This window comes from Lemur catta, chromosome 13, assembly GCF_020740605.2.
Source record: "Lemur catta isolate mLemCat1 chromosome 13, mLemCat1.pri, whole genome shotgun sequence".
In the NCBI taxonomy this organism is placed as follows: Eukaryota; Metazoa; Chordata; class Mammalia; order Primates; family Lemuridae; genus Lemur; species Lemur catta.
This window is the reverse complement of record NC_059140.1, coordinates 68,397,546-68,425,237: the sequence shown is the minus strand read 5'-3', so window position 1 is coordinate 68,425,237 and position 27,692 is coordinate 68,397,546. Positions and strand designations below refer to the sequence as shown.

At 38.9% G+C, this 27,692-nt stretch overlaps 1 protein-coding gene and 1 non-coding gene across 2 annotated transcripts in view; both read right to left on the bottom strand.

The window, feature by feature from the left end:
- Positions 1-27,692, bottom strand: part of LHFPL6 (LHFPL tetraspan subfamily member 6) — a 221,478-nt gene that overhangs the window by 78,629 nt on the left and 115,157 nt on the right. The gene's annotated exons all lie outside the window — the stretch shown is intronic.
- LOC123649582 lies at positions 5,513-5,615 on the bottom strand. The gene has a single exon (XR_006739080.1). It is a non-coding gene; the product is annotated as a small nucleolar RNA U13 (small nucleolar RNA).

The following is a 27,692-nucleotide window of genomic DNA, read 5'->3' as shown; positions in this document are numbered from 1 at the left end:
CACATCAGCTATTTATTATTACTCTATTGTGTTATCATATATTGATGATTCTGTTATTATCGTGGGTCCCTGGGGGACATCCCCCTTGGCATCTGGAAGACCTGGCTTCTCAAGTCACAGCTCTGCCACAGACTTGCTGTGTGACCCTGGGTAAATGAACGTGCCTTGCTGAGCCTCAGGTCCTTCATTTGCAAATGAGGGATAATCATGCAGGGACAGAGACTGCCAGTGACTCTCAATATCCCTCCTCCCCTTCCACTTTCAACGTGCGAATCGCTATTTTCGCTTTGGGCTGTGGCACCCAGCTACAATATGATGCTCTGCCAGGCGGCGAGTGTGACTGAGTGGTGGCCCATGAGAACTAAGTGAAAGTGACCGGAGCAATTTCTGGGAAGTCACAGGAAAAGGGAGAGGAACATTTATGAAAGAAGATGTAAAAATCCTCATAAAACAGCAGCACGCAGAATCCAGGAGCATATTCAAAGGATAATACATCATGATCAAGTGGTGTTCATTCCCGGGGATGCAGGGATTAATAGGAAATCTAATAACGCAGCTCTTCATAGTGACAGATCAAAGGAGAAAAACCAGATCCCTCTTGATCAAATTCAACAGTCCTTTCTGATTTTAAACACTGTAATAAATTGGACTAGATGGGTACTTTCTTGACAGGATAAAACATCCTCAGCCGCAACTCTGGCATCTCACTTAACAGGGGACTATGACGGTTAGTTTTAAGTGTTAATCTAACCAGCTAGGCTATAGTATTCAGTTATGGAATCAAACTCTAATCTACGTGTTGCTGTGACGGTGTTTTGTAGATGTGGTTGACATCTGTAATCAGTTGACTTAAGTAATGGACAGTGATTGTCCTCAATACTCTTCATGGGCCTTACCCAATTAGCTGAAAGGCCTTAAGAGCAAGACTCAGGCTTCTCCAAGGAAGGAGAAATTCTGCCTCAAAACTGCAGCATCAGGAGAGCAGACCAGATGAGGAGGAGGAGACTAAACTGGACGAGGAGACAAGACCGGATGAGGAAGAGGAAACCAGACGGGATGAGGAAGAGGAGACCAGACAAGGAAAAGGAGACCAGACAAGGAAGAGGAGACCAGACTGAACGAGGAAGAGGAGACCAGAATGGAAGAGGAGATGAGACCAGACTCACAGTGTGATGTTTTGCTTTGTGTGATCACACCTGTTTTAGGTTGCACACTGAATTACATTAATCACTATAATTTCCTGAGCCAGTCTGACTTTTCAGCATCCCAATGTGCACCTGAAAATAGCTGTTAAATATAGCTATGGCCCCCACAATGGGAGGGGTATGTGGATCAGAAGAATGACCTACATGTTGAGTCCATGTAGCCACTTGATTGCTCAAGTGTTAAGCCACTGGAGTCCAACACACCTGGGATAAAATCCACAACTCTGAATCCCTGGATATGTTCTATAACCTCTCTAAATCTCCATTTCATCATCCAAAAGGTGAAGAATTTCACAAATTTATTATAATATGAAAAGTCTTACATATCCTGGCAGATGGTAAGCGCTCCAAAAATATAAGCTGCTGTGCTTTTATCATATTATTAGTATTATAATTATTAGTGTAATTTTAGAGGTTAACTCCCCATTTAATCCTTCTTTCCTTAGAAATCATTATAATGGATAATATGGCTACTCTCTCCTCTAGTTCAACTTCATGAAGTAATTGTTTTTAAGTTTAATCAGTTAAGATATAGAACCTGAAAGGTGTAGTATGTATTAGATGAAGAAATCTCCTCAAGACTTAAGGGGCAGGGACAGAGACCACATAATCTGTAGCCTAGATGACCAGGAGATATTTTAGAGAGATGACCTAGAGAGATTGTGCAATGACATATCCTATCTCATAAAGAAAAGGGAGTAGAATGATGGGCGGGGCGTGGTGGGTACAGGCTCAAAGACAAATTTTGTTCACTCCAGAGTTATACTTTGGGTTGGGTTTGGTGTGGCCTGTACTCTGTTTTTTTGTTTGCTTCTTTGTGTGTGTGGGTGTTTTTTTGTTTTTGTTTTTTTTTTTGTCTTTTTTTGAGATAGAGTCTGGTTCTGTTGCCCCAGAGAGTGCTGTGGAGTCAGCCTAGCTCATAGCAACCTCACACTCCTGGGCTCAAGCGATCCTCCTGCCTCAGCCTCCCAAGTAGCTGGGACTACAGGCATGCACCACCACACTGGGCTAATTTTTTCTATTTTAAGTGGAGACAGCGTCTTGCTCTTGCTCAGGCTGGTCTTGAACTCCTGACCTCAAGAGATACTCCTACCTCGGCCTCCCAGAATGCTAGGATTACACACGTGAGCCACCACATCTTGCCAATACTGTGTTTAAAAAATAGAAAACAAATACCTGGACCTTTTCTTTTCTTTTATTTATAATTTCCAATTATACTCCCGTGCTTAGTACTTGCTGTCTCAGCCATATTTTTGACTTCCTCATCAAGTGAGAGCCTACTTGATGAGGAAGTCAAAAATGCCTAACAAAGGACCAGAGACCACCTACAGACTTAAAATATGGCTGAGACAGCACTTTATAGGACCAGAGAAGTTAATTTTTATGCAATTTTTTCCAATTGTAGTTTTTGGCATGAAGGAAAAGTCTATCCATTTCCTGATATATTGCTTCAGTTTTCTCACTGATTAAATTCAGGATTCCCGAAAAAAAAAAAAAAATAGGAAAGAATTCTTTAGGCACCTCTAAATATCAAATAGTCTTCTATGACTGTGGAAGAGAAGGGAGTCCTTTAAAAACATTAAATAATTGAAAAATTTAAATATTTCAATAAGTATTCTGTTAAATTGTTACAAATGTCACATCACAATCCTCTTTATTTCCTATAAGGATATATATCCCTAGGTATTAATGGATGATGTATGAGTCCTACGGTATAAAAAGCTCTTGAGTAAACTTTAAGAAAAATATGTTTAACACTTGTATTGCCAAAAAAAAATTATTTTTTTTCCATGTGAGGAGAAACTTTCTGGGACTATTCCGTGTTCACATTTAAAATAACATGCTAACCAAAACTTTGGAAAGTGCTAAAGGGTCTGCCAGGTACAAAGGGAAAAAGGAAGGCAAAGGCCGGGAATCGGGAGACAGGACTGATCTGGGATCCACTGCTGGTGAGCTGCGTGGCTCTGCCCAAGTATTCTCATCTTTCTCGACCTCAGTTTCTTAGCATGTGTGTTATACTGAGAGGGCTGGACTTACAGATCTCAGAGGTTCTTTGGGATCTATAATTTTATTCTTAATTTCTTTTCTTGCTTTGTGAATTTTTACCTTGTCTCAGTTATTCTTTTGGACTCTTCTGTGTCCTTTGGCACTACTGACAACAGTCTCCTTCTTAAAACTCCATCCCTGGCTATTACGGTGAGAGTGGGTTTGTTATAAGAGCGCATTCAGTCCTCTCCTGCGATCTCTTGTGCATGCTTTCACCGTGTGGTATCTTCTGCCTTGTTACGATGCAGCAAGAAGGCCCTCACTGACTGCGTCCCCTCAGTCTGGGACCGCCCAGCCTCCAGAACTGTAAGCCAAGTAAGGAAACTTCTGGTGTCTGTAAATTACCCATTCTGAGGTATTCTGTTATAGCAGCAGAAAATAGACAAGGTCCCCTAACACTGATAACTTACAAATCTATCTTTAGGCCGTATGGTGTCACATCACACAATGGAAAGAGCATGGATTTGGGGCTTTAACAAAACTTAGGCCCCTTAACTCAGGATCTTGTGAAGACTTATTGAAAATAACTTTTCCAGTTTTACAAATTAAAAAACACAGGATGAGGGAGGTCAGATTAATTACCTACCCATTATTAAATTAAATTGGACCTGACCAAAATTACCAGGAGAGGGCTCAGTCCTAGTACAGAACAGATTTCAATAAACCTTTGTTAAAGTATTCTTTGGAATGTCTTGTCAGGCAGGGTTTTAAAAGAAACAAATATTCTGAATAAGTACTGAGGGGTTGGTAGTTATTAATACCTAATATTTGCTTTTCATAATTTACTCAATGGCCCTTTCCAAATAATTGCTCAATTGTCCATATTTGGTAGAGAAGAATACAACAAACAAAAAAAATTTGTAAGCTGGGATAACCTGGCCTTTCAGATGACAACTCAGTCTTTCAAGCAGACATGCGACCTTAGAGGACATCAAAGTTTGCTTGAAATGGAAGCAGCCTCTCGGAAATGAGTCTTCAAAGATGGAAAAGCACTGCAGAGGAGCTTTACATTTAGGGTTTTTTCCTGTGGTACTTTAAGCATAACAGATGGATCTTCATAATTAGCATCACATTTGCATTTTTCTCTCGAACAGAAAAAAAAAAAAAGAGCTAATAATCTTAGAAGGAGAATTAAAAAGCCTCATTCCATCATATTTTTATTGATCTTATTTACAGTTTGTATGCCAAGTCTTCTTTATGGTACTTATTACCTCCAACACTCTCCCAGGGGATGAACAAATTTACAAATGAGGAAGCAAGCAGACTAGTTACTCAGGAGCACAAACTTGAAAATGACTTTAGGACTAGAACTCACTGGAAGGCCCTGATAAAGTGGAAGAAATATGGAGATTCAGATACAGTTTGAAGCCCATTGATGCAATTTCCTCCAACAGAATAGGCCTATTTATCTTTTGTGCACATTTCTAGGAGACTCCCGTTCTTTCCTCGTGCTCCATAACTCCTACCACTTAGAAGCACTTAGTTTAAAGGGGCTATGAAATAAATGAAATCATTGAACAAACTGCCCTCACAGGCAAGCTATCCTGGTCTACAGCTGGAGACACAGTTATATGAACAAGGGTGGGTACAGAGGTTAAACAGACGCCACCTGCAAAGCACAGAGAGATGGGAAGAGGTCCCGGGACACCGACCACAGGACAAAGCACACCCTGAGAGAGCTGGGCCAGTGAAAAAACAAGGATCATGTCCCACCCTGTGTGCAACATCTAGCATCACAATCTTGATAATCTTCGTAAGTGCCCTGTAAGGCTGATATCAGCCTCATTTTGTAGATAGAGAAGCTAAGATTTAGAAAAGTGAACCATCTTGCCCAAAGTGCTCTTTACAATAGCAAATCCAGGATTTTCAATTAGATCCTGTCCAACAGCAAACTTCATGATCATAACTAGCATGCCATTTTGACCTGTAAACTATCTGCAATAAATTTGCTCTGGTAAAGGCTTTGCTTTGATTTATCCATATCCAATCCTCCGTAATCAATAACATAACTTTGCAAGTCACCTGAATGGGGATTAGGAGTGTGATCAATAACCATGAAACAGAGAAGATAAACTGGTCCACGGGGAAACTCAACCCTTGACCTCAAGCTCTCTAGGGCTGAGTTCTAACCGTGTCAGTTAATTAGCCACAGACTATTAAATGAACAAATTAGAGTCCAAATCCTTTCAAACCACAAGTCTGAGCTGATCCTTTGTAGGAGCACAGAGTTAATATGTACTGTTTTTTTTTTTCTTTTTTCACGTCAGATGGGTAACGTGCCACATCATGATGAAGTTTGAGGGAGGCACATCTCACACATCAGTGTGAAAACCCAGCCATCATGCTCATGAACCACAAAGGGATCAACATGTTCCGATTTTGAGTGTGCCCCATTTAGTACCGTGCAGGTCCCCTGAGTATCTTGAAACAGATAAAATTCTAATGGATAACTACAATTTTTAAAATTTTCTCTTGTAGTCATATTGCCTATACTATGCTATGTCTTTTTCTGCTTTGAAATTGATATATCCAACCTGGGAATCAGGATCCTTAAAAACAGTCCTGGTCAAACGACCAAATTTTCATCAGATTCATTAAACTCTACCCCATAGGTCAAATCAGACCTGACATTCTTGAGTTGGAGAGAACCCCATGCCTTCATATTGTGTGTCCTAAATGAAAAGCTATAACACCACACGTATAACTGATAACGTTCTGCAAGCCAAGATAGCCTGAGAAAAGAATTCCCCTTTCCCTCACCTATTCCTACTGGACTTCAGGCCTCTTCAACAACGTATTGAACACATTCTGCACACAAGGGTCAGCCTCACCTGAAACAAAGTCACTCGAGGGCTGAGTTCTTGCAGAGCAGGAGAGGAACAGGGAGGGAAGCAAGACGAGAAGAGTTACATCCTCTGCTTAGTACAGAATTTGGGCCACTGCTCTTCTCCACCCTCCATAAACTATGGATAATTGTGGAAGGGCTGGAAAGTGAGATACAGCATAAGGAGAAGGAAGAAGGAAAGAGAAGGGAACTCATCTGGGATGCTGCTCCATTCCTCCTCCCTCAGTCCAGACCCTCTCATATCATCCTCTTACCTTCATTCTAATTCCTTGACCCAGATTCATGCCACCCTACTCCCAATCTCCTAGTCTCCTTCACTGTAACCAAGCCCCAGGCCACAGCGGTCACACATTCAGAGTTGCAGGGGTCTCCTCCCACAGCAGGAGTGGTGGGAAGGCACGTATCTCAAAGCTATAGAGTTTCAGGGAGCACGGATTTGTTGATTGCCTGCACATTTGGAAGCCTGACGTTTCACAGAAATAAAGTTCTCTGAGATGACTAAATTTGACAGCACTGTTATCCAGGGTACGCACTGAGTTAAACAGGATTTTGTCTGCTGGCCTTAGATCCAAAATATCACCAAATATAATCATATTCTGAGTTCCAAACAAATACATTTTTGGAACTCAACCTGCCGTGTGTGGGAGTCTTGCCTGTGCTCACTGTGCACATCTATTCATCAGGTAGAAAAACGGGAAATGTGCCAAACAGAGACGTGCACTTTGAACAATGTTATTGAAAGAATTTGGTCCATTAAATAAATTCTGTAATTATGAAGAATAAGAGCAGGCATTAGACACAACAGAAATTCCTCATCGATTCCAGTATCTCTACTTTTATTTTCTGTAAACAATGTACAACTTAATGTACAAAATTGCTATGATCATGGCTGCTGGTAATTCCAGATTTAGATATAGAAAAACCTCATTAAAAGAAATCACATGGCTATAATTCTTTTTAATGGGATTCTTGATTGTTCAAACCATCATTCATGAGGCAACTTTTAATTCCAAAAGGTGAAATATGCTTTTAATTTACTGATGTTAATCCAACAAGATCATTTGGAAATATTTTAAATGCCTATAATAGAAACCATTTACTGGAAGGCTCTAATGAATTCCTTAATGTGTTTATTTCAGGACAAAAATAAGAGTAATACTCTGTTTTTTAAAGGGGGGGACTAATAGGATTAGATTTGCAGTGGAAGGAACTTGGGAGGAAGCTGGCCAATTGGAAGCTGGCACGACAATATGAGCAGATGCATTAAGAGTCATCGGATCCGGGAAACTGATCCCAATGCTGTCAGACCTTCTAAAACTGTCTCAATCGTATAGATGCAAAAATGGAAACTTATTCCCAGTTTGCAGCTTTAATAGAGCCAAGAGAGGTGCTACTTCCCTCACAGTGGGAGGAAGTTTTCAATTGCATTTCATGCCTGTAGCTTTCACAGGTATGGAAGTCCGGATCAAGCAGCAGCCAACCCTCTGGACTGAATGGCCAGTGATATTCCTTCCTGTGTTTCACAACAATTACATTGAAATATGCACTAACCACACATATGTTTGAAATGTACTTTAATAGCAAACCAAAGACTTTAGCAAGTGGTTCTAAATCTGACAAATTAATAAAGTAATTTTTACTTATATAATGATAAAAGGTTAGAATTATAATCAGTATTTCCCACTATATTCTGGTGAAGAGTGTGAATGGACATGGGATTAGGAATTATGAAAAAGTAGTGGTGATAGGAAAAGCATTTTTTTCAAGGTTGTAATCACTATGATTTTTCTACAATATTATTTCTAGAAGTCGATTAACAATTCTGCCATTTAAAAAATATTGTTACTGTGAAATAGTTAACATTCACTTCAAAGTTCAGAATTTTAAATGAGCCTAAATTTATGCAACACATGGCCTTACCTTTAATTGATATGATGGAACTTGTTTTGGGGGACAGAATCTAAGAGAGATATATAGATAATGAGCCAAATTATCCAAGCAACTAGGCTTTCATTATTGTGGACACCACTGGATGCTACACTGAAAACTAAGTGGTATTATGCTGACCTAAAGACCTAATAAAGTCACAAAATCTGTGCCTCAATGGCCAAGTCCACTCAAGAACAATGGTTAAGATCCTCAAGTTTCCTGAAAAGGAAACAAAAAGAATTTCAAACTAAGATTGAATAGTTTGGTAATTTCCGCCAGCTCTGACTCAGATTTACCATCTCTGGTTCCGTACTGTGACATCACACTTGTCCACAAATTCAAACCGGGCAATCTCATATATTTGGAACATAACTGAGAATCAATGAGTCAAGTCACAAAAGTCAGGTAATAAAACTCTTTGCTGTGTCTTGGAGAAGAAATTCTTACCCCATCAACTTCACAGATTATTTGTTCTTACACTTTACCTAAAAATATTACAAGCTTGTTGATCTGTTTTCTAAATCTGAATGAATGTTGGAAGCTGTAAATAAACGGGCTTAGGATTTGTTCTAGGGTGTGGGAGCAGAGACGTGATGCCTAACGATAGCAGGGAAAATGGAAAATCTGTGAAAACTGACAAAAACTTAAAAAGCACAATATTCGGCAGCAACAAGACCCAATATAACTCAATAGGTCCCATTGGCATCACAGTACTGCATGAGTGGCAAAAGAGTTGACGTTCATTCCAATGTTTGATTCATTCAGAAAAGTTCACACTTTGGTTTAGTCAGTTTACTAAGTTATACAAGTGCTAATTCATTTTAGAAAGCTATCCATTTAAAAGGCTGAAAACAATATTTCTATGTATATATATGTGTGTGCATGTGCATGTGTGGGTGGGCAGGTGTGAGATATCTATCTAGATATAGATACAGATATATGGAGAGATTATCTATCTATCTATCTGTCCATGTTAGATTCTAAGAACCTCAAGCTGATTTTGCCTGCACTCAGTGGATTCTGCTAGTACATCCAGCAATATTCAAAGGGTGGCTTCTTGATCTGAACCAGGGCATTTTATAAATCTGAACTAAGTGAATTCCATTTCTGTAGGTCAACAACAGTCAAATAGCCATTTCATATGGCTCCAGCTAATATTATACATTTCAAAGCACTATAAGCCATTTTGTGATCTGTAGACTTTCTCTGTATTATATTGTACTTAGCCTAATTATAAAATTAGATTAGATTATAAGCATATAGTAGCTGGGTAGTGGGGACCCTGACCTGGAATGAAAAACATCTTTAGCAATCTAATGGAAATCATAGTGATTAAAAAAATGTTGATATTTGAAAGATCATATCTTAGGATCCTCAATTACCATAAATTTACCATGTAGAGTTTTATTCCAACTCACACTAATATGGGGTAGTACTTTATTTCTACTACCCAGAAGACAGCCTGGATGTAAACACCATTTACTGTCTTGTGATCCCCCAGGAAATGTGCACCAAAGCTGAAGTGAAAATTGTCAGGTTTTTCTTCCAGTCATGAGCTCCATTTTGTTTGTTTGTTTGTTTGTTTGTTTAGCAAGGGGGGAAGGGCTAAGAATAGTTTACAGAAACAATGGGAGAAATTATTAAGTTTGTTCATATTTCTGGTTAAAAAAAACAACTAAGCTTTTGTTCTATTCTGCAGCAACCAAGATATTGAGTGATTAGCAATCAAAAAATGAAAAACATCAATTGGTATTATGATTTTATTATAAATCAATTTCCTTTCCAATTGAGTATATGTTTTGCAACTTAAGAAGCTCAAGAATGATTAATCATTGATAATCTTTTCTGAGAAACAACTGGCCTGTATTCAACCTATTATATAACCTAGCCAAAGAGAGAAAACTGTTTACAAAAAGCCACTACACTGAACACTTGCACTGTTTCTAGACTATTAAATGAGCTTGTTTTCTGAATGTATGTTATTCAGAAGATTAAAGAGTACATTTAGAAAGTACATAAAAGCTGTTTATAACCAAGCATGGTATTATAATGATAGTTTAATTCCTTACATGTTCTATTAGCATATGCGTCTACCGCTAATATTCTCTTTCTTATAAGTCTCATTAAGTAGGGTTGATCCAAATAGGTTTCACTTGCCTGTTTTTTAAAGCTTTGTCAAGCTACACCCTTAACTAATATTCCCAAAGATTCAAGTATATATTCAAATCATTCCTGTTTAATGTTATGAAAAAATTTCTAAGTATGGTAATAAAACTATAGAAAGCAGAAGTGTAAAACTACAGAAAACATGTGTGTGTGTACTGCTCTTTTGAAAATAGACAAGCTTAAGAAATATTTTTGGACCAGGGCCATGAGCTGAATGAACATGGACTTCATTAAGCCCCTAGAGGACCCCTGCACATTAAAGAAACAAAAATTTTCTGTAGAAAATTTGTTATGTACAGCTACATCTAGTTAAAAAAAAAAAACAAACAGAGTTTAAATGAGGTCAATAAAATGACACCAGCTGGTCCCACTCCCCACCGGCTGTAGAGGGAAGTGAGGAGCCACAGGATACCTGAGGTTTAATCCAGACAAAGCTTCACGGAAAAAGAGAACCAACACAGCAAATCGCGCTGAAAAACAATCTTCGCCAGTCCAGATCGTGGGGTACTAATAGAACTTAATGTTTGAAATGTTTGCCCTTCAAAGAGAAATTCTTACATACTAAGCCCAGGTTCAGATACAGATCACCAGATTCAGGAATACAGCCTTCAATGGAGAGGAGAGGGGGTCTGCATTTTGGTTAATACAAATGTAACACCACAATTGCCAGTATTAAGATAATGACTTAAAATCTGAAGTTGAGCAGTGGGGAGATGCTCCCCCCTTTCTTCACAAGCCCTGGAGCTGTCTCACATGTCTGTCGGAGTCTGGGGTGACAGTGCGGGGTGACAGGAGGGCTTTGTGCAGGGCTTTGACATGGCTTATTACAATGATACCCCGACACCGGGGTCTCACACACATTCCTCTGCTGCCTCGTTCAGTCTCCCTTTCAAATACTGGTGTTAAGATGTTGGAGACTGTAATTCAAACTAAAGGAAGAGCAGCAGGAATCATGGCCAATGCACAGATGTAGGAGAAGTGAAAAACAGGCATAGCCATTGATAGTATTAATTGGGACAGCCACTCAATTAAAAGGCAGTACATCCTAGTCCTTTTCCCTTTGTAATGCTCACCCCTCGCCTAGCTGGCCCTGTTCTCTAGAGTTCTGAGCCATCCTCTGGCTTTGTCCATCTGTCCCAGTTTCCTCCACCCCCAGAGAGTGTGACCTTATTACTACTCTGCACAAAGGCAACTGAAGCATGTGCCCGCGGCAGCCTGGGGGAACCAAGATGCCAGGAAGAAAAGGTCTCCCTGGAATCCTGACCTTTCAAAAGCTTTTCATGAACACTAGAGATAGAGAAGCCTGCTGACTTCACTCACCCGCAGACAGGCACTAGGCAGAGGAACACCCAAGGCCGTTCTTTTTTTGGCCTTACCCTGGGAGTTGGGTCATTCTTCCACCCAAGAGAAAACAATTTTCCCTGGCTTTACTTGAAGAACTACATTTAAGTGATGGCATGGTGGTTCTGTTTTAAAACAAGCCTAGTTTAATCAAATAAAACATCTGAGTATCACCTCATTGAATGGTCACAAATATAAAAAAAAACCAGCATCAGGCAAACTAATAAAGACTAATTGAGCTACATCAACTTTAAACTTATGTAGTATTTTTGTCGTAAGTAAGGCTTGAAGTATATCATAATGGGCATTTAACCTCATGCAGTAATTTTCACCTAAGAACCCTTTATCTCAAAACACAAATAAAAAAATTATATGTGCCATGTTATTTGTAATGCTTAAATTACACAAAAATCTTACATTAATGACCTTAATTAATTTTCATTAAAATATTTGACATTGGCAAGGAAGGTGTTATTACCCCAGTTAAAGGAGTACAGACTGATACGAGAAAAGCTAAGAGAAAGTCAGGCAACATGGTTGGTAACGAACGGAGTGTTTCTACTTCCACCTGATCACTACCGCTTCATCTAGGGCGAGTCCCTTGCCTTCCCCAGGGAGGTGGTCCATTCATTCATTCTTTAATTCAGTGCTACAGATATGGGCTGGACAAGACAGACAAACCACTGCAACACCTTTACTGTGACTGGAGAAATCTCAAAGAGCAAGTCACATGTATGATATGGTTAAAGAAAAGAAGAATCTAGCTTTTTCTTTAACACACTAGGCCATCACCCACCAGAGAGAACTGGGATAAGGCCAAAGTCAAGGTTAGGCCCAAAGGTTTCGAGTGTCTACATGTGCTTGCCTGGATGTACTTCAATTGAGTTCTCTTCCTGCATCCCCAAGGCAAATGTAGTTGATTTCAGAATTATTTACTGCTTCAAATGGTCCAACCCAGTTTCCCTTCATCCTTGGAGATAATCAAGAACTGATTTCTGATTCTCAAGAAAAATTGAGAATTTAAGGACTATTAGATCTCAAACTACTGGCTGAAACTTTTAATTTGATTCTGATGTAAACTATTACATTTCTGCAGGATAGGTGAAGAATCAAGAAAAATGAAACTATTATTGAAATAGTTAATACTTTAAAACACAATCCAACACCACTCCATCTGGGTTGGTGACACTCCTCTATCTCTTCTCTCTATAACGTTTCCTTAAGAGCTGTAATCAAAGGATGTCTTCGTAAGAGTTGGGTTCACTTTCAAGTATAATACTTAGTTCTTTCTGTAATTCCATCTTAGCACCACTGAATCAACATTAATACTTTAAAGAGCTGCCTTTTGCAGATGGGACGAATGTATTACACATACTCATCACTTTTGGCTTCCTACTGATACTGTTTAAAGAGTGGAGACACAACATTTTCATCCAATAGGTCACAATGCATATAATTGCTAACACATTAACTCATTTGGAAAAATAAGTGTTGTTATTGTAGATATATAGATATATACAGGGAGAAAAAGAGAGAGACCTTTACTCTTTTCTTTTTATTATTTTCACTCTGCAGATTCTGTTAATAAAAGCCAAGGGCTTCAGCTGTTTAATGTCTAAATCATTTAATAAAATTTACGGAGCACCCCGAGTACAAAGAGTACTGGAGCAGCAGCAGGCCCCTTACCCTGAACTGCACTCTGGGTTAGTCACTGAAGAACACAGGAAGTGAAAAAGTTGAAGTTTCTACAGCATGCTCTGAAATAATTGAATGTAAAGATACACTCTGCTCCCACCAAAGAAGAAAAGGCGTGGCTCTGGTTCACGTACCATCAATATTTTCAGTATAAAATACTTAAATCATTTGGATAACAAATCTCATTTCCACGTGGTCAAAAATAATGAACTATATTTTAAATTTCTAAGAGTTTCATTCGTTCTAGAGAGAGTATATATGCTTATCACAGCAGCAATGACTCCTGCTCAAAAGCCTAAGGAAGAGAAATGGTTTGAGGACAATAACCTGATTTTATTTCACCAGGGAACAAGGCTTTCAAGTCTCTTGTTACTTCTCGTGGTGGATGTAATGTATTTATCAAATGTTGCAGAGCACTGACTTTATCTGCTCTAGTCATCAGTGGCAAATAAGATTACCATGTGAGACAGTAGAGAAAGAAAAGTTGTTTTTTCTAACCACGTTCATGTCATGCAACTAATGTTGTTGTTTAAATGAACAAAACACATAGGAAAAATAAAGAAATAATACAAATTTCATTAAATTTCTAATGAGCCACATTGTATATATGTAAACGCACACATGCCTCTGAAATCTATATCATTATCTTCTAAATAGAACATGGGACACAAATATATTCACTTTTAGAGTTTTGACGGCCAGAGGCTACAAGTGATAAAAGCTGTGTTGCTCAGCATGGTTAGCAAGGAAGTAGGAAGAGTCCAGTAGCAAGCAAGAGAAGGACACAAGCTTTCTAAGAGCAAAAGCCATTGCTAACCTATTGAGACTCACATCTAGAAAAGTGTCTGCTTCTTGAAAGTGCTTATTAACCAACCCGAGCCAAACCTTTTTGGGGATAACTTGCAAACTGGCAGAAGACTGAGCCTTTTTGGAGATTAAATATATTTGTTCTTCCAAACTTCAGAGGACTATTTAGAAAATGACTACTAAAGGATTTGGCTTTACTTCCAAATCTGTAAAAGGCTGATTGATATTAGATAGCAGAAATACAAATTTTCATTTTTGATAAATTGGGAAGAGTCAAGAGATCACTGTATTTCCTTGCTTGAAGGAAATTATTCATGACACCATTTGGCCTAAGAATCTAAAACAAGCGCAGAGATGTAAAGGGTTGAGGGAGGTATGGAATATCTCTGCTAATATGTCATTCTCATTGAGTTTATCTCTCCATTTCAAAAACAAATATAGAAATAATGCCAATTCTAAGGAAGTTCTTCAGAAACAGAGGAAGAGGGAAGCATCACAGCTCATTTTATGAGATGAGTAATACTCTGATGTTAAAATAAGCTAAAGGCATCACAAGAAAAGAGAACTAAAGACAAATAGACACAAAAACACAAAAAATTCTTAAAAAACTGTTAACAGATTAAATCCAACAATATGTAATCAGAACACTATATCATGAGCAAGTGGGGTTTATCCCAGGAATGCCAGGCAATTAATGTAATTCACCACATTAATAAATTTTTGGCTAAGATGACAAGAAAATTCAATGAGGGAAAAGATATACTTTTCAACAAATGGTGCTGGGTCAACTGAATATTTGTATGAAAAAAACAAAAGAACCTCATACTACATTCAAAAATTAAGTCTAAATGGATTAATGAATCTCAATATAAGAGCTAAAATTTTAGAAGAAAAATATAGCAGGAAATATTTGTGACATTAGGTTAGGCAAAGATTTCTTAACAATTTCTTAAGAGCAAATTATAAAACAAAGAAATGTGACAATGGACATTAAGATGAGAAACTTCATATTTGAAAGACACAGTTAAGAAAAATACAAGCAACAGATTGAGATAAAATATTTGCAGAACATACGTCCAGCAAATAGCTTGTGTCCATAATATATAAAGGATTCTTACAATTCAAGAAAACAGACACTCAAATTAAAAATGAGCACAAGATTTGAATAGACACTTCACAAAAGAAGGTATAAAAATGGCAATAAATACATGAAAAGTGGTTCAACACTAGCTATTAGGGAAATGTGAATTAAAAGCATAATGAAATATTACTGCATACCTACTAGACTAGCTATAATTAAAAAGACGGACAACACCAAGTGCTGGAAAGGATATGGAGCAAGTAGAACTCTCATACATTGCTGGTCACAATTGCAAAGAAGTGGAAACAACCCAAGTGTCCATCAATACATAAGTGAATTAATACAATGTGGTGTATGTATCCTATGGAGTACTACTCAGCCACAAAAAACAATGGCGAACTAATACCTCTTGTATTAACCTGGATGGGACTGAAGACCATTCTTTTAAGTGAAATATCAGAAGAATGGAAAAACAAACACCACATGTACTCACCATTAAAGTGGAACTAATCAATCAACACCTATGTGCACATAGGGAAATAACAATCATCAGAAATCAAGCAGGAGGGAGGGGAGGGAGAGGATGGGTAAATTCACACCTAATGGATACAATGCACACTATCTGGGGGATGGGCACACTTATAACTTTGACTTAAATGGCACAAAAGCAATGTATGTAACCAAAACCTTTGTACCCCCATAATATTCTGAAATAAAAAAGTAAATACATAAATAAGAGAATGGAAAATCATACAGATTTGTTGGACACAGTGTGGCAATTTCTTATAAAATTAAAGGTACACTTACCATATGACCCTGCAATTCCATTCCTCGGCATTTACCCAAGAGAAACGAAATCTTATGTCTGCACAAAGGCAAAACCATGATGAGAAAAAGCAGATCAGTGGTAAAGGAAGAAGACGGACTGCAAAAGGGGACAAGAAAACTTTTTAAGATGAGGGGACTGTTGTATATCTTGATAGTGGTGGTGGTTCAGCAACTGTATACATTACCAAAATTCCTTAAGCCATACCCTTGAATTTTACTGTATAAAATACTTTAATAAGTAAAAGTGAAAATGACATACAGGTTCCTATTTATCCACTGCCTGGTGGTACAGAAAATGACACAGAAAACTACCACAGAATAGCACAGTGAAATGAAGATTTTGGGAGGAGAGAGAAGTCCAGATCTGAAAATGCCAAGTCCAGCCCAAACAAACTATTTTCCACCACTGTGAATATCATCCAGTAGCTTTTATTTTGTGGAAAAGTGTTCATCAGGAAAAGAAAAGTGGCAATAACAGCTGTTTCTGGGTACACTCAATTACATAATGGAGACACAGCATAACCCTGCAACAGATTCCCAGTGACAGTCTGCCATCGGCAAACCTGGCGCAGGGGAGAGGAAAGGGTGGGAGTGGAAAAGAATGGAAGAAAGGGCTGGAGAGGAAGAGGAGGGAGGGTGCCGACCAGGAGAAAGAGCAGCTGACAAAAAATAAAAAATAAATAAAATAAAAACATAAGACCCAGGAGAAAACAACCCTCCAGGAAAAGAGGTTATGGGAAAAGCAGAGGAAGAACTTAACAGGGCAAATGGCAAAGCACACAGAAAAATAAGAGATGTGAGAAAGAATGTCAAGGTCAATGAAAGCAGACACCAAGTAGAAAGGGTAGAGAGAAAAGAAAACTCTGGAAACTACAAATGAGGAAAGAAAAAAAAAATGAAGTTAAACAGGGTTCAGAAGTCCACAACTGGATGGGAATGTGAGCTATGAGACTGCCAGTGTATTATTTTGCTGTAAAATTAAACTATTACAAGGAAATACCAAAGAAATAACTTGAAGAATTTCTTTCCAGAGGTTTCCAACACCATTTTTTTTTTCTTCCATGAAATGTAACATCCCTGGGGCTTTTAAAAATTTTATTTGGCTCCCTTGAACTAAATAACTCAATTTAAAGCACGGTTTCCCTTCCAAGGACTTTGAATTTATTTATTTTAATTTTTCTCTTCAAGGATTTCAAAATGCTTATAAAGAGACTTCCCACTGGGAAGCAGAGGGACAAGAGGGAGATAGACCATAAAGACCTGCCTGTATTCTGGTTCCAGGTTTGTTAGTGACTACGTGAGTTGGACAAGCTCCTTAATGCGTGTGTGTGTGTGTGTGTGTGTGTGTGTGTGTGTGTGTGAGTGTTAACAAAATAAACTCTCCCAGTTCCATTTATTCCACTCTTTTCTTTCTCCCTCTCCCTGCCTTCCTTTTTTCCTTCCTTCCCCAATCCTTTTCTAACGCTTTTTCCTTTCTCCCTCTCTCCTTCCTTTCTTTTTCTCTTTTTCAACAAACTTAAGAAGAGCACACTCAAAGCTGAGCGCGGTGCCAGTTGCCAGGGACACAAAACCACAACTGGTTTGAGTCTGCTCAGGACCTGCACTGGCTGGGAGGTAGCTCATTCATCAGCAATAGCAACTATTGACTGTTCTCATCTTGAATATTAATCCTTTTAAGTATAAAAGCAATTCTGTCTTTCCTATGGGAATGTAAATCTTTTCTATAGCATTTTTTGGTTTTTTAGTTATACACTCTTATTTATCTCCCAATTTCCTACAAGTCATGCCTTCATAATTCAGTTTGGAATTTTAAAACTCAGCCTGACAAGACAGCCTGAGGGTCCTTTAGAGTTGAGGCTAGGAACGTGATCATGTGAAGATAAGCATAATCATTTGTGGCGACAACAAAAGCTCCAACAACCTAAAACATAAATGCACCTTGTTTTAGCAGAGATTTTCATGTGTAAGAAACCACATACGTTTGAAAATACCTATCTGGTGTTGACATATCAGCATATCTTTCAACTCTTCTAGATTCCCACAATTATTAGAAAAAATGTGGAATAAGAGGATCTTCTTAAATAAAGATAATATAACTTTATATATTTTAATCCCTCCCCTTCATAACTTACTTTACGCTATTCAATTCATCCCTTGAGCATCTACAGAATTTTCTCTTTTCATACTATGACTAATTGATCTCTGCAAATTAGCAGGCGTTTTGGCCGAAAGTTCACGTGGGATGCTTGGTAGTTCACTTGACACAACCTGTAAGACATGACAGACTCAAGAAAGAGCAAAACTCACAGCTACCTTAACACAAGTCAAGGTTCAAGAGTCCAACGGTTAATTATCTAAAGTGAGAGCTTGAAATCTCATTAAATTAATAAGAAACTCCAATCCTTTATGGAGAGGAGTTGTCACTATAGATCACTGCCCTGCCTAGCCCAGAACATCTCTCTCTTTAGTCTTAAGAGGCAACACAGCGAGAAACACGGTCCAAATATTAAACATGCTGACTTGTGAGAAAGCACACATATTGGTTTGAACTTGTGGGAGAACAGAAAACACCACAAACCAGGCGCTAGCCTAAGATTCACAGCATTTCTCTTTCAGCAATTCTGAATTATTATTTCTTAAAGAGCAATAGCTGGTTCTTTTAAGGCACTTGGTACAGAACCCAGGACAACATCTGTGGGCACTTAGTAAACAGTATTTGATGGCAAAACAAAGGCATACAGTGTTGGCCATGTTGAGAGTCATTCTCCTAAATGATTTGAACTCCTAACAGATGATCCGAGTAGGAGTTAGCTGGCTCCTTTGGAGTAGACATTTGGCTTGCTCTTTAGAAATATTAATGGGGAGAAAAGACTCTCTCTCTGTGGTCCTGCCAGTGCTTTAAAACAAGATGCCCCCTCATCTCTGCGTGTTTATAGCTGCATGTATAAGGGCAAGTGGTCGGGGGGTGTATAACTCCACCGTGCACAGCCAAGCTGGAGAACTTTAACATCTTCACAAGTCATTACTCCTTAAGCAAATTTTTCCTTATAGCTGAGTTCCCAAGGATGATTTATATTCAGAGACGCTAAGGCTAGTCTGTGCCCAAATGGAAAAAAATATATATATAAATATACACATATAAAACCCTTAGTTAGTTATACCTGGGGAAGAGAACAGAAAAGGGTGGAGGTGAAGGAATAGCTAGAAAAGCCAAGATAAACATCTGCCCAGAAACTTGCTGCTGAAGTATTGGCATTAAAAAGCCTCAGCCCAGCATACACTGGTGCTTCCAATTGGAATTTCTTCTTTCCTTAATATGAGCCTACTCCAAGCGTTTGCCATGTCATCAGCTATCTCTATTTTGTTAATCCTTTTTTTTTTTTCCGGGTTAGAAATTTCTTACAACAAAGAGAGAAAAGCAGACAAGGATTCTTTTTTTTCAAAAAAATAGCCCTGTGTCTGAGTCTGCCATCTGGGGATTTTCTGATGTGAGCCCTCACTCAGGGCGGTGCACAGCAGGACTCTACTGGCACTCCGGCCTCAGACAGGCTCCGGGAACTTGGGGAACCACCCAGGCCAGTCTCCTCGTGCTGAACTGCAAATCTTCTTCCAACTCTGTGGATGGAGCACCCAGCAGCTGATTCCTTTTTCTTCCATATCGCCCTCCTCAGGAAGCCGAGGGGATCACACTGTGCTAACAGCACCTTCAGAAGAAGAGGTGGCTCAACTCTCAGAAACAGTCCCCTGAGGACTTATTTATCAAAATGTCACCATAATACGTGTTAGAGCCAAATCTTGATCCTCCAAAATAGTACTCCATCAACAGAGATTCTTTTGAACTACAGCTAAATTCCTTTCCTTTGGTTGCCTTTTTTTTTAATGTGTGTGCTACTGTATCTCACACACCATGTCTCTGGGAAATTTTAGCAAATTGCTCTCACTCACATAACTGTCAGTATGTTTAAAGTCATCTCCTTCTACAAATGTTTCCAAATTCTTCCACCCTATCCCTATAAAGCTGTATATTATTCAAGGGCTTTTACGGAAAGGGAACAAACATGTATTTAGCAACAAATAAATGCCACACACCAGGCTACGCACTTTTCATCACTCTCCCACTCTGTGCAGTAGGGAGTGGATATTACTGTCTCTGATTTGTAGATAAGGGAACAAATCCAGGTAAGTTCCACAAGCCGTACATGGCCAAGGCAAGAATCAAACTCAAGTCTGTGATTCCAAGTTCCAGTGAATTCCTTTCCTCTGCTTATTGTGACCCTCAAAAGTCCTCAGGAATTAAAGTTTTATGGAGACAAGGTGAAGATCACCCCTGACAGGCTTGAAATCATTCTTCAGGATGGGGCTGGAGGTGTTATCATGGTTATCTTCCAGGAAAAGGCTAACCCCAACCAGGCTGTAATAATATGAGCCATTGCTGGCTAATTCTCTCGGGTCCCCTGAGCATGTTTACGAAAGGACAGTAGTTCCCAAGGAAAGTTAGCATCCCAAGGGAACTACATGGGTGTACTCTTCCTCTGCCTCACCCTCAAGGCAATCTCAGGCAGCAATAGGAAACGGGTTTCATCACTATTGTCAACTCAGATTGAGAGATGCTATCAGGCGTGATGGGCTGAAAAGATTCCAGGCCATGGTGAGGACAGAGTCAATTAGCAACACTCACTGCCCTCCCTGAGTGCCTGGTATGAGTCTAGACAAATGATTTCAACCTTGTATGACTGCAATCTACCATCATCCCTACAACTTCCTCCCAACCATAAAACCATTTTGTTTGTTGTTAATTTACACATTATCAAACCCGGGGTGGAGGAAGGTAGAGCTAAAACCTACAGTGAATCCTATTATGTTTATTCCTCTAGTTTTGATGTAATTAGTAGAAACTGATCAGAGGTAGGCTTGGCACAGTAATATTGATTATAAAAGTATTCAACATAAAATATTACCCAATATAAAATGATCTAATTTAAATAAATTTTCCTATTAAGACATATCTTGCATGCAAATATTTATTTGGGGTAGGGGTAAAGGTCATAGTACCTTAATCTCTAGGTGGGTGCATGTGACAGTCCGTAGTCCCATTGTAGGTGGGGAGACTCGAAAGTTGAATGAGGAGGGTCTAAAGATTTCAGCCAGAGGCTTTCAGTTAGGCATGTTAGGAGAGAGGAAGGCAGGGAGGTATGGATCCTCATAGTTCTTATTCTTTGTAGTGAGGAATTCTCTTGCAGTAATTGATTTTTGGGGGTTCTGTTGCACCACACTCATGCTATGATTGGCCATAGGCAACTATGTAAGCCCTGATTTGTGGACTGGTGAATTGCAGATGACTCAGTGCTAGTAGTTTGCTAGTCTTGCTCACCTGGCTATAGGTTTTCTAGATATCCAAATTGAGCAAGCCTAATACGTTGATGCTGATTAGATGTGGAAGCCTTGCTGTTGAAAAGACTATGCCAGAATAGGGATTTGGAGCTGTAACTGATACGCTGCATACACTCTGCACAAGTGAAATATGTCAGGCAGAGAGGGAATTGTGAACTAGGGAGGTGCTCAAAAAAGTGAGTTTTCAAGTAGGTCTGTGATTTGCATTTCCTTTTTATAAGCTTAGTGATGTAAGTTCATGAATTAGGACTCAAAGGAGGACACATTAAAAAAATCTCCAATACAGCATAGAAATACCATGCACATAGGTGGATTATATCAAACTAAAAGTGATATTTTGGGGCCGATTAAATATTTCCAATGGTAATTTTGATACAAATCAATGAATTGACGGATTGATGCTAGGGAAATAGACCCCATATAAAATAACAAAGGGTAATCATCATTTAAAATTTTTACCTAGACCACCAAAGTGAAAATAGCTAACTAAATGGAGACAGAAGTCAAATGAAACTGAAGACGAACTCATAAACCTAATAGTTGCTAAAGACTATTAATATTGAACTTGGAATGAACTGTAGTAGATGTTTCCATATGAGAGAATGCATGAAAAAACCATGTTTTAATACCAACCAGCTACAAAAAAAAGTAAAGAAATCCAAATCTATGGTTCTTTTATTCTATTCCATGAAGTCTATTAACTAAAGGTATAGCTGGGTATAATTTTATTTTTATAACATTTGAAAGACTCAATGTAAATAAATAAATTCAAATATCAGGGAAAAAAGCAGTCTCTTGCCAGGCCTAATGTCTTGATTTGGGTTTTGGATATTAGGTCACTATGGAAATAAAGTATATGACCTATTCCAGAGAACTGAGAATTGTGTAGTTGTTTCTCTCCTTAATCAATAACACACAAAGGGGAAAAACATGGCCTTAATTGTTATTCAAGCTAATTACACTGGAAGGAGATCTCAGACTCACTTACTGACAGAGTCCTTCAGATAATTCAGTGGATATTACATCTGGGAATACTGTCTTCTAATAGGGGCACTTATTAGCTACAGAATAACAAAGCATCAGAAATCTTCAGGGATAGCTGCTGTCAAACAACATAAATCAGAAACCACAATTGATTAACTAATTTGAGCAGTAAAGACAGATTTAGTTGCTATGGCAATAAAGGAAGAGTTGAAGATTTGATCACCAGAGAGATTCCTCATTCTTATGGGATTTCAGAGAGATCAGAAGCCACAGAGAGAAAACAGCCACCGGGTTATTGACTGTTGCCATAAAATAAGAGTACTTTGTAATCATTTTTCTTCTGAAGTGTTTAAACTGCTTTACCCATACTAATTGTTAGAGTGACCTGAGACAGCTAGTAGCATCTCAACCTGTCATTAACAAGATGTTCACTGAGGTGATTCCTGGACAGAACATGGGTTAGAGCTAAAAAATTCTAGGGTCTTGCCTGTCTCTGTGACCTCCAAAGAACTCATCCCCCTAACTTAGGAACTACTTTTCAAACACATTCAAAGGTTTCAGATTACTCCTATGCAATTAATGAAATTTTAGGTTAAAAAAATGAGAATCCCAGCGTCCTCAGATCATACCCCACCAAATTGCTGCCCTTAGTCCTGGAGCCACCATTCCAGGAAGAACAGTTAGGAGTCCAGCATGTCATGTAATTGGGAAACACAAACTGGGAAGTGACTGAATCATCCTGAGAGTGCCTGAAATGTTCATCTGGAGGGAAAAAAAAATCAAGTCCATCCTACATAGGTTCAAGGGGAAGAATTTCAGGGTGGCCTCCTAGAAAGCAGAGATAACACATTATAAAGATCTTGGTTTTGAATCTACATGAAGAAAAGGGAGTCAGCTGCATGGCGAGAGAGTTCCTTTCACTGAAAAGGGTCTAGCAGAGGCTAGCCATGACCTGGCAGGGCATGTGCCTGGGGGACTGGGCTAGGGTGGTTCCTTACAGTCCTGTGACTGGGATCCTAAGTGTGGTGCTACTGGGTAGAATGATCCTGATCTTCCCCAAGGTCCTGTGCACTGTGAAAAAGTACTCCGTTCCCGAATGCCAGACTTTTGAGCAGGGTAGGCTCCCTTTCATGGGGAAAAGCCACTTCTTTCCACTCTTTGGCTCTGTATCTTTGCCTAGGAGAAGGGATTTGGAGACATGATTTAGTAAATCTTAAACTGTTCAGCCAAAATGTTTGGATCTGAGTTTGTTTGATTACTTTTCTTAAGGACCCCTCAATATCGCCACATAATTCCAGACACTCCTAGGCTGAGAAAAACGCAACACGCAGGCACTACAGGCAGAGAGGAGAAGGGGAAGATCTGATTCAGATTCTCCTCCACCTGACATCAGCATGAATTCCAGTTGAAAAATATTGATTATGCCCTGGGCACATGCAAAGAACTGCTGCATGTTGTGAGAAAATCAGGGATGAATATTTCTCTGCATTTATACTTTACTGTCTTGTATAGAAGATTCGACGCATCTTATGAGTTTAGTTACTACGTAGTGCCGGACTTAACAAAGGTCACAGGGTAATAACATCCAATTAGTAGTCTGGAGCCCAGGCTTTGGAATCAGAGATCCAGGGTTGAACTATTATTCAGCCAACAATAAATTATGTTACTGTAGGTAATCTGGAATATATCTTCTCATTTTATAGAATTTATAAACGTAATTAAAGCCTTTGCTCTTCATGCTCATCTCCTTATAAAATGAATAGTAAATGAAGATACATAAGATTCCATGGTTCATCAGCAAACACGTTTTCTAACCAAATTTCTTAAGCATTTATCATAGGATGACACTGCAGAATAAATTACATTTGTTGTTCTTATGTAGGTTTTTCTAAGTAACTTTTAGATAACCATATATCAGATATATAGGAACCAAACATAGAAATTCTATACTATCTTTATTCACCTACTTGCTTTATTCTGTAAGACCTACATTATTTTTTATAAACTGATCTTTGTCACTTAGTGACAAAGTGATAAAGTTAACTTAGAAGTCTGGTTTACTAAAAGGGCAACGGGTGAATTCTGGTAAATTAGACAAAGGGACAGAGCAAGTCTGACCCCACTTTACAGAAGGACTGGGTTCACTCTTTACCATCTCCTTTGTGTCCCCACCTTACAGCACTTGCTCCCCTTTACCACCCTTATTCACCTATGATTCCTATTTCTTTTCTACATCTTAAGTTTCCCGAATTTGGGTACTCTGTCTTCTTTGTGTTTTTATTCCTAACGTTTAGGGCAATGCCTGATGTATGGGAAGGATTCCTTACACATTTATTGAATGAGGAAATGAATGAATCTCTTCCCAACTATTTTCAACATTCATCTTTCATAATTTTTGAAGGGTATTTCCATGTCCACAGGGCTAAGGACTCCTCCTGCTTGTGCTGGGGCTCAGCAAACAATATCCCAAAATACGGTACTTTGACATGCTGAATTAAAGAGGAAGGTTCAAAGTCCTCTAACCATCTCCCTCTGCCTCAATCTTCTGTCTCTCCCAAGGCACAGGATGAGGCTATTCTCTGAAGTTCCCTTATCTGCCTAGAAAACCAGACTCACCAAAGAGGAGCACAATTGCCTTTGATCCTCCCCCTGAAATGTCATTAACCAGAGAAGATTAAGCTCATATCACAGAGGAAGAGACTACAAAATTAAGTACCACACCTACAGCCCAGACTAACTTTGTCCCAAACTATTGTCTCTTCAATACCCAAAGAGAATTATTTACCAACTATTGTCTGAGCATTGTGCCCATTCGTTCCCCCTAAAACTTATTTACTACCCACCAAATTGCCACATTTTCCCCAACTCCTCTTCCCCTGTGAAGAAGGATATATGAACATCTGGACTCCACTGGGTTATTAGGTAATCACTCTCCTGTGATTTTCCCCCATGCACATTAAATAAATTTGTATGCCTTTTTTTCTCCTATCAATATGCCAATTGTAAGTTCATTTTCAGCAAATCTTCAAAGGATGGAGGAAAAGCTTTCCCCCTTGGTCCCCATGCCTGTCAAATTAACACATTACTTGTTCCTCTTGGGTCCATATCCCTTACATTCAATGTCAATTTTAGTCTTTCCCAATCACTACCATCCTTGAAATTCTTCAAACAGCACCACTCTCCTGCTGCCTTTTTCATCAATCTACATAAACTGAAATCTCCATACTTATTTTACATAATGCAGACGTCTTAATTAGTATTAGCTGATCCGTGCAAGCCTATGTACTTCTGATATTCCTTCATCACTTTTCTCCTACTTTCTTTCTAAAAATTCTTTATTCCTTAATTCCTTTGACTTAGACTTTCATTTTTTCATAGTAGAAAGTGAACATCAAACAGTTTTCCTTATAGCTGCTGTGGCATAATCATGCATTTCTGCCTGGCTTTAATCATTTGATTCTAAAGATAATCATTTGATTCTAAAGAGTGAGCTGGGTAAGGGCAGCAGGGACCACGTCTTATTTCCTATGCTCCAATCAGCTGTCAAATCATCTGTATTGAGTAGTTCCTGGACAAAAAGTGCTGGCTGATTTCTTCAACTGGGCCAAGAGCCACAAAATATCTTAACATCTCTGTCGATGGCATAATGTCTCCATGATGTATCTCTTCATCCTTGGCCATGTCCTAAAAATAATGCCATGATTTGGACTCTGAAATCCATCAGGATTATTCACAGTCCCCAGGAAATTATCTGAATACAGCTTCTGGATCAAAAACATCCAACATTATCCTTTCACATTCTCATTAACAACCACTTATGACTTCTCTACATAGAGTAACGATTCCCAGAGGAAGCCAAGTCTTGGACTGTTTTTCTCTCATCAAAAACTCAATCCTGACTTCTCAAGGGAATTAGCGTTATGATTAGCATCTTCATTTTGCCATTTATACAGTTAGAAGACGCCAAAAATGAAAGAATAAAAACCTACGTTAGGTTCGAATGTCGACATTCTATCAAGTAAAGCCTAAGCATTGTTTCTTATGTGAGAAATATTTCAACTAAGTTGGTATGCCTCAGGCTAGCATAACTGTATAAGGCCCAGAACAGCGGTAGCTGTTTTAAGAGAAAAATCTTATTGATAACGGTTTCAGCTGTAAGTTACCTGTCACTGCAACATGGCACTTCTTGCCAGTACAGCTATCCTCAAAGTACTTCAAGTCAGACTCTGCTTTTTGAATCCTGGCCTCCTGGACAGATTCTTTCCCCTTCCTCCCCACCTCTCCCACACACCCTCCTCCCCACCACACACACTCTTTATGCTGCCAGCGGCCAGGAAACAACAGAGTTTCAGATTCTTGTGGGTGTTCAGTTTATAGATCTGTTCCCACCCACTCCTCTATCGTATGCAAGCTGCCGACCACCACTCTCTCTCCTTGTTCCCAACATGGTTCATAGTGCTCTAGCTTCTCCTCTCCTTCAAGGCAGCTGATGTCTTTCTTCACTGCATTTCACTCATATAAAATGTGGAACATATGAGGTTCCCAGGATGCTTGACATCAGGCTGTCCTCACCTGAGCATGACACCTCAGTTCTCCCTGTGACAGCCAGGCTTCCCTGCTGGCCTTGAGAGCAAGCAAATGGGTTAGTTCTCAGGACTGAAAATAATTCAGAAAAAAAGTCATCACAAAATAGAGCAAGCCCTGTCTCTGGAAAGCCATGGGTTTTGATTGACCAAGTAAACTACATATATCTTCTCACCAAAGTGAAACATAGAATCAAAGGATAATTAAAGCAATTCCTCAAAGCATTTGCTGAATGTCTGTTGTGTGCAGGGCACTGGGGAAACCAAAGATGAAAATGTCACACATTGTCTCTTTCTATGAGGCTCTTGCAACCTGCGGTAGCCCCAGACAGGCACAATCACACTGTGATGGTGTTATTACTGCGGTAGACACACAAGCAAAGCACAATAAGGGCACAAGTCACCAGCAATCAATTATGCCTCGGGGAAGAAGCAAAGGAGTACCTGGAAAGTACTTCGAGAGGCAATATTTATCTTTCCAGAACCTGATGTGAAATGGCACTTCAGGTTTGAGTAATCCAGCTAACCATCTCATTTCTCTACTCATTTTAAAAATACATGCAGTCAAAACAAAGTCAAAATGGGCTAGTTAAAATGAAAAATTCCTTTGGTAAAACCTTTGCTAAACTAAATGGGCAAGACAAACCCTTCTTCAAGCTCTCTCATATTAGATATAATACTTTGTGCGAGGTATGTTCAAAGAAGTGCAACAGAAAACAAATCTAATATATTTAATTTGTCAAGGAAGCTCTTGTCAAACATAGAGATGAGGTTCAATTTCATTCAATATT